The sequence below is a fragment of the Elephantulus edwardii genome, unplaced genomic scaffold, assembly GCF_000299155.1.
Source record: "Elephantulus edwardii isolate Elephantulus edwardi_28Jun2011 unplaced genomic scaffold, EleEdw1.0 scaffold00028, whole genome shotgun sequence".
NCBI lineage: Eukaryota > Metazoa > Chordata > Mammalia > Macroscelidea > Macroscelididae > Elephantulus > Elephantulus edwardii.
This window is the reverse complement of record NW_006399778.1, coordinates 11,434,304-11,442,970: the sequence shown is the minus strand read 5'-3', so window position 1 is coordinate 11,442,970 and position 8,667 is coordinate 11,434,304. Positions and strand designations below refer to the sequence as shown.

The window sequence follows — 8,667 nt, the reverse complement described above, 5'->3', positions numbered from 1 at the left end:
AGATGGGCCACGGAGCTTATTTTTCCTAAGCTAAGGGGCAGCTTCATTCAGGAGAAAAGAATGTTGTGAGGAAGTCTGACTGCCCTCCCCAGCTAAAGAGTGGCCACGGAGTACAGCTGGGAGCCACCAAGCCTGCTGTCTACATCCCCTTCCACTTTGCAGCAGCTTTTTAAGAGGCTGGAGGATCTTATGTGTGTACAACGCCTTGACAACCTCCCACCAACCCTGGGCCTGGCACTCTGCCTGTGACTCGAGTTACAGAACTGCGCCTCCCCTTCTATGGCTGCCCTTTGGGGCTCTTTCTTGATGTCCGTTTTATCTCTTTTCTTCTGAGGTCTGTTCCATTTCATGGGAGCAATGATGGCGCTGTGGTTCAGTAAGGCAGCTGCTAACGAAAGTTCGGTGGTCCAGGCCCACGAGCAGCATTGTGGGGGAAAGATGAGGTCTGCCTCCACAGCCTTGGAAGCCATTGTAGATGTTCCGCTTGGAATCAGCTAGAATGACAGTGGGCTTGGTCTTTTTGGTGATTCTTGATTCATGAGTTGCCTGGGATTTAAGCTGCTTTATGCAGACTTAATATTGATTTAACACAACTAGTGTGAGAACTTGCCTCCAGAAACCCTATGAATCTGGAGAAAGGATGAAAGTCACACATGCAAGTGTCAAGGATTTTCGTTCATAGGGTCGCTATGAGTCGCCTACGACTCAACGGCACTTAATAACACAGAGAGAGACCAGTTGGCCTAGTGGACCAAAAGCAATGCTACCAAGCCAAAGGTGGGTGACTCTAATCCGCGACTCTAAGGCCTGTTTTTCATAGTTTTTGGTCAAACAGTCTTCTAGGTCGTATAGCCCTGGTGTGTCCACTTGCCGGACAGAGGTAACTTGTGGTTGCTGTGAAGCTGAACACTGTGACATTGATGTGTCAAATGCCATAACGGTTACCCATGGTGGACAGTGTTTGGTGGCGCTCCCCGGTTGAAACAAGCTTGGAAGCAGGAGTCGCATCCACTTCCATAAATAGCTTGCCTCTGGAAACTGTATTAAACTGGAAAAAGGATGAAAGTCACACACGCAAGTATCGAGGACTTTCATTCATAGGGTCACTATGAGTCGCCTATGACTCGATGGCACTTAACAACAACAGTGTGAGAACAAGAAGCTCTAGTTAAGTCCATAGGCTGTTGTTTCTAATCCAAATGTAGTGTTCAGGTCGCATCAGTCACTACACAGGACAGAAATGAGCAGTCTCTTCCCTTGTGGTGTACAGCCTTGGAATCCACTAGAGAGGGTCAGCTAAAGTCAGTTCCAACTTGACAGCAGCGAGTTTTGTTTTTTAAGAAATGACTTTATTTAGACAAAGATGAGTTCTCTGTGTTCATTAAAATGGCATGTGGTAGTGTTTGCTTTGCTCTGTATAATTTTGTAGGGGAAATGAGAATTTGGTTCTAGCTGTTTTGAGGGACAGGTCCACTATGTGAGTGAGTTTGAGATAGGTGGATTGACTTACTGTAGATGAAAAAGAACAGAGAAAAACTGTGTTCTTTTGATAATCTTAAGACATCTTTTTTTTAAAAAGAAGTCATTTTAGAAGGCAGTGGCTTCTATAGAGAAGAAAGAAATCTTTTACTTTGACAAAACATTGTACTATTTAATAAGGGAGCAGCTCACTATGAAGATATTCTTTCACCTAAGTATTTAAATTATGTCCTCCTTATTACTCTTTATTAGCAGCGAGTTTTTTTGGGCATCTAACTTATGTTGTCCATTCTACCTTTTCAACCCTGCAAAGCAGTTAGTAAGTCTATCACAGCTTCGAAGAGGAGATTCCAGGGTGAAGCAAAAGATTTGTGCTCAGCAGTTCAGATCTTTCCGGTGATACCATGAAAGAAAAGGCCTGGTGACCGGTTTCTGTAAAGATTAAACAAAACCACTCACCCCATTGTTGATGAATTATTTTTGACTCATGGTGACCATCTGTCAGGTTTCTAAGGCTGTAAAACTTTGCACAAGGAGACTGCCAATATTTCTCCAGAGGAGGAGCTAATGGGTTTGAACTGCCAACCTTTGGTTAACAGTTCAAAGGGTAATGTACTATGCCACCAGTGTACCTTCTGTAACCATTACAACCAAGAAGTCCTACTCTCTAGCACATGGAGCTGCCATGGATCAGAATCACCAGGTTTGGGGGTTTCAAAAAGGAAGAAACAGATTAAATACCTGAGAGTCCAGAGCTGGAATGCAAACCCAGGCCTGCCTCAATTCCAAATTCCACTCTTCTGAAAGATTAAAACGTCACACTGACATTCAGGTGTGGCCCAGAGGCTCAGATGAGTATTGTCTTAGGCTGGGTTCTCAAAAGAAGTAAGACCAGATAAATGGAGACAGAGAGAAAGAGATTCATCTCAAGTACACACCTCGCATGGCTGTGATAGCTGCTGTTAGTGACACACAGTGACCCTGTGGGGGGTAGAACAAAATCTGCTCAGTTGTGCACTATCCTCACGGTCTTTGCTGAGCTTAAGTCCACTATTATAGTTGCTGTGTCAGTCTGTCTCACTGAGGGTCTGGAAAGTCCCAGATCCATGGCTCAGACATCAGGCTGCAGCCTTTCTTCACTTATGTGGCTGCTGGAGTGACAAGCACACAGCCAGCAAGTTAGACAAGGGCTGTTGGTCATGGGTCTAATAGGAGTTGGCGAATCCCCACTCTGGCAGGTCAGATGGCACAATATTGGCTCCCTTAGCTGCAGAAGCCAGCTATTCCCAGAAACGGCCGATGAGACAGCTAGCTGCTAGCTCAAGTCCCAAGAAGCTGAGGGCAGATGATAACGAGCCAGATGCAACATCCAGAGTAAGGGAAGCACCTTGCCAGAGCATGTATGTATGTATAAGATGCAAGTCACATCCCCAAGGCAACTCCCCTGACAGCCAAGTAACTTGTATCCAAGTAAGAGGGGGATTTGAGTGGTGAGACTTGAGTCACACTGTCTTGTAAGGCTGTGACAGAAACACCTTACAGTAGCCCTGCCTTTTTCATGTTTGCCAACCAACTCACTGCTGTTGAGTCGAACCAACTCATAACTGACCCTCTTTCGTGTTTCTGTAAACTGCACAGAAGGAGAGTGTCTTTCTCCCTCAGAGCCATTGATGCGGTTAAACCAAGAAAGGTGCAGCCTTTGGGTTAGCGGAGTGCTTCCTGTGGCATCACCAGAGATTCTCCATTAACGTGCAGAGGTGAAGATTTACTACACATAACACGGAGAGTGATTATATCAGACTACACAGTGGAAGCCAGCCACACAACACTGGGAATCACTGCCTAGCCACATCACATGAACCCTCACAGGGATTATTTATAAACCCCATGGAACAGTTTTATCATGTTCTCTATGAAATTCTCTATGAGCTGGAACAGACTGGACAGGAAAAGGTTTGCTGCCTCGATGGCGTGCAGATCCAAGCAGGAATCTGAGCCAGTGTTTGTGGGATGAGGAAGCAAATAAGGGTGAACAGGAGCAGGGCCTGTGTATAGGGCAGAGAGGACCTGGTCTCACTAGAGGAAGGGTTGAGCACTCTCTCTGCAGGAAGGTCTCCCGGGCTGGGGCCAAAACCTCTGATGGCAGAGGCTCCTGGGTTTGAATCCTAGTGCTGCTGACTCTCACCTGTATGATCCTACATGGGACCCTTCGCCCTCTTGAGTGTCAGCTTTTATAAATCAAGGATCAGAATGCCCACCTTCAGGATTATTGTGAACAGAGTTGGTATCCAGCTTGTGTGCCTGGGATGGCCCGACAGCCAGCGTCTGCTCTGATTGGCTGGCAGCTCTGCTGTACTAAGTATGTCAAATCTTACCCTTTTTTTATGAGGCTTTGAATGAGTTTAATGGCCACAGTAAGGATATCAAAATGTTGACTGCTGCTACTTTTGTCATTATCAATATCATTATCTTCCATATGGTTGTTGTTATTTGGAAGCAGGTATGGAAGAGAATCTTATTAATCATTGATTTTGTTGTTTCTGCTGTTGTTGAGAATATATACTGCAGAATATACCCAAATTCAACAACTTACACATATACAATTCAGTGACATTGATTACACTTATCAAGTTGTACAAGCATTCTCACCCAAGGAGAATCATTCCTCCTCGGTTACCATAAATTCCCTGCCTCTAAGTTTCCTATCTGATCTTTTGAGTTGATGCTATAGATTTGACTTTGATAATTCTTTAAAAGAGCACAGTTACCAAAACAGGCATTCTTTACTGGGCTAAAGTATTGTTCAGTTTCAAAAGGAAACTAAGAAGTAATTTTTGGTTTAAGTTTTAAAGATTATTTTGTGACTCTTGGGAGTTCTCTTTCTCCCACATAAAATACCAAATAAGCAATAGTATGAGCAATGTGCTCCCTTAACAGTCAACAACCATGTGAAATCAAACAGCCAGCGCTGACTCAAAAGCAAAGATTGAGAAAGCAGCATGGCAGGGAGGCTAGATAATGGAAACAGAGTCAGCAGAATGGAAATAATGAGAACACTGACACAAAAAATCGTAACCAGTGCACAGAATATGTTTTTTTAAAAAAATGCTAAATGGGAACCTAATTTGTATGTAAATTTTCATTTAAAACACAGTAAATTTTTTTTTAGGGAGCTCTGATGGCCTAGTGTCAAGAAGCTGCACTGCCATCCCAGAGGTTCGTGGTTTGAATCCACCAGATGCTCTGCTTCTGTACCAGTCAGATCCAATATGACAATACACACACACACACACACACACACACACACATAAATAAATAAAACCAGTAATTTTTTTATTCAATAAAGGTTAATGCAATATAATAGTTTCAGCCTCAGTGGAACCAGGCAATCTGAATTCCATAAGACTTGCAATTCTCTTGTAGAATTTTGAAAACCAAAGACTTTAAGATGTGATGAAGTAATAAGCAGGGAGCCAGGGAATGCCACTGAAAGCAAGAGTAACTTAAAAGTGATTACACAGAACTCACAGAGGGTCAGAGCAGAGGGAAAAGCATCTGTTTTGCTCATTGATGTTTTCAGGATTTGTTGGATTCATGAATCATATAGATTAGGACTGTGGCAAACAGAATAAAGAGGAAGGAAAAATATGAGAGATATTGTGTAAGACAGTTGGGCCAAGCCTCGGGATGGCAGTATTAGAAATGAAGGGAAAGAATGAGTGATGTGTTATTCGAGAGTCCCTAGCCAGGCACTAAATAGAGTGGGGAGCTGAAGGGAGAGCTGAGCTGTGCTGGGGACAGAGTGAGTAAACACAGCAATATTAATAGGTGCAATGGATTGAGTGATCACTCTGGAAGATCCTTGTAATTATATAGCTGGTACATGAAATGGGCATTATGCATTTCTGAGATGGATTTTGAGGTGGACTTGACACAGTTACTGACCAGTGGACTCAAGCATGTTAGAAATTGTGAGGATGGCACAGGAAAGAGCAAGGTTCCAATCTGTGGCTCTTAGGATCACTGAATTGTCAATTTTATGGCACCTAAAAACAACAGCGTTTCTCCAACATCACAGTTCAAAGGCATCAATTCTTCACAGTAGTGTTGGAGAAGGGTGCTCAATATCCCATGGACTGCCACAAGAACAAACAGATGACGTCTTGTAGAAGGTGCAGCCATAGTGCGTCTTGGAGGCGCAAAGCTTCCTCTCACTCACTTTGGGCATATTGCTAGGAGAGGATATTCCTTGGAGAAGGACATCATGCCCAGAAGGTGGACAGTCGGCAAAGGAGATGAAGACTCTCAACGAGATGGATTGACACAGTGACTGCTGCAATGGGCTTGAGTGTATCAGAGATGATGAGGATGGCACAGGATAGGACAGGGCTCAGATCTGTTGTTAACACGGTCGCTATGGGTCATAGTGACACCTAACAACAACAACAACACAGTTGTAAATGACAGCTAGTTCTTGACTCAGGACAGCTGGGGCTGGAAATCCAAATGTTACCATGCTTTTTCTGTCTTTCTGGTATCCTCATAAACTGCAGATGAACATTGTCCAGGCATCAGGTAGCATCTGACCTCCAGGATCCCGTTTTGTACTTTTACGCCCTCAACGCCAGAGAGGAACAAACTGTTGAGCACCAACACTGGATGGAAGAGCCCTAGAAAAGGGTTCGGATTGGTCCATCTCTGATCACATGACCATTCATGAGACAATCACCGTTGTCATGGTGGGCTAGTGTGATTGGGCCTATTGGTCTTCTTGATGAGAAGGGAGTGACTCTGTTGACCTGAAGAAGGGGCATGGCTGCACATCAAACCAAACCAGTAACAACCAAATGCACAAGATGCCTGAGGGTCAGCTTTATCTGATTTGAAATGCCATATTCTTTTTGCTTTGAGGTGGATATATGCAAGGGGGCAAAAATCATTATGCTGAGAAGTGGGAAACAGAAAACATTTATTGAAACTCCTACATCTCCTTATGAAATGGAAGGTGTGAAAGGAAGGTGGAGGGTCATGAGGTGCCAGTGGGAGGGAGGAGAACCTGAAGCAGAGGAAGCCTGATGGAGCAACCGAGATGAACTTAGAGACAATTAGAGGTTTAACAAGTTCCTGGGTGGTGTAAACAGTTAATATGTTCAGCTGCTAACCAAGAGGTTGGTAGTTCAAACTTCTCTAGAGGTACCTGATGACTTTGAAAATATCAGCCTCTGAGAAGCCTGTGGAGCGAGGTGTACTCTGATGCACATAGGGTCATATGTGAGTTAGAACTGACTGCCTACAGCAATTGATTTTTTTTTTTTTGAGGCAAAGAGAGTCATTGGAATTCAGACAGTGGAGGTTCATAGTGGGACAGATCTGCCCACTTCTGTGACTTCTTTTAGCAGAAGGAAAGACCTGCCTTCTCAGTATTTTCTCCCTCAGATGCAGCTGGTTTCACCTTCTGATGCAGTTTCAAAGGAAGTCTGACAACAGAGTACTGTCACCACCAAATCATCCTTCGCCTCTTACCCCCAACCCTGGATAGAGCCTTGTGGCCTTCACAGAGAGACACCCCAGGATGATTATTAATAAATTGCAATGAACTTCTCAAGATGCACCAAGGCTAGTGCCATTCATTGATTGCCTGTAGAGAGAGCAGAGACGAGGAAGTCTGAGGATAAGATAGCTGTTGAGGGAAAGGAAAGTAAGGACACAAAGAGAAAAGTTGCAATTAAGCCAGAAGGAAGATTGGGAAAGCCTAGAAAACACAAAGTAGAGTCAACCCAGGGTGTCAGGCATTAGGATGCTCAGCTGATGTTTTTGCAAGGGTGTTTGGGAAAAGGCTAAAAAAGACCACCCCTGATGCAGAAGTGCTGTCCACAGTATCCCTGTCTTCACTTGGTGTAGGCACCTGGTAAGGAGATCACCCAATTCCAGAAAAGGTCTCGAGGAAGCAATGAGGGAGGTCTCTTCTTCAGCTCATGACCTTGGGATGTGGTCTTCCTCCTCCTCCTCTTCTCTCCACTGGGACTTCCACACTCTATATATCTGCTGATTATGGGGAAAGTCACCTAACTGGATCATCTATTAGGAATTCTGGGAGAAAGCAACTCATGAAAACGTAAGCATGTCCTGGTGAATTACTGAACCCAGCTTCCCTTGGCTTAACTTTTATGTCTGATTTTTCACCATAGTCCACCAAATGGACCCATGGTTTCTGGATTCTTTTCCTAACCTACTTATGTCTTCTAGGAAACTTTTACTTTGGTGACCATTTCACCCTCTTCGGAATCACTCTCACAGGCTCCCACTCTTCCCCTACCACACGTCCAGGCTTCTTCTCTAACCTGCTTCCTCTCCCTATGTACTCCTGCTCACTCAGGGTTCCCACTGTCTCTCCAAAAGGGGCCCAAAGTTGGGATTTACTAAAATCCTTTGACTCTACAGTTGTGTTAGAATAGAATTCACACATAAAACTATACATTTGCAGGGAGAAAGGGAGGTAAAAACACGGAATGGAATATTTCAAGATAACATTTCTCTCATCCACCTTACTAGCTGCCATCAAGTCAATTCCAACTCATAGTACTTTTATGTGTGTTAGACTAGAACTACTCTCCTTAGAGTTTTCAATGGATAGTTTTTAAAAACGGTATCACAAAACTTTTCTTCTTTCTCTGGTTCATTGGTCCCCAGACCCATACCCTCAACATCTGGGAAATTGTTAGCAATGTAAATTCTTGGCTTCTAATCTACAGAAACAGAAACTTCAAGGCTGAGGCCCAGAACTGTGTTTTCAGTGGCAGATTCTGGCACTTCAGTGTGAGAACCAGTACTCTAATTTTGTTAGGATCCCTGAGAAATGAGCAATTGGATATGGTGCTCTTATCACTACATGTGAATTCTCTCAATGTTCTCTTCTCTGGGTGACTGTGCCATAATCACTGCTTTGTGAACACTCCTTGCTGGTTTGTTGGGTGCTTTTTTGGGTTTGGTTTTGTTTTTTTTAATCTGGCCCCAGCCCTGCCTTCAACACCAAACCTGTCAAGTACAGTCCTTCACATCCAGCAGGCTAGGAAGAGAGCCTGACAATGTGCTACCAGCCTCAGCTTTTTCTTCCTATTAAATTGGAAGCAGAGGGCTGAGGATGGGCAGAGGGGTGGGGCAGCAATCATAGGGTTGCACAATTTGGTT

At 44.1% G+C, this 8,667-nt stretch overlaps 1 protein-coding gene across 1 annotated transcript in view; it reads left to right on the top strand.

Moving 5' to 3' along the window:
- CDA (cytidine deaminase) overlaps positions 1-8,667 on the top strand; it is a 43,530-nt gene that overhangs the window by 1,004 nt on the left and 33,859 nt on the right. The window lies entirely within an intron of this gene.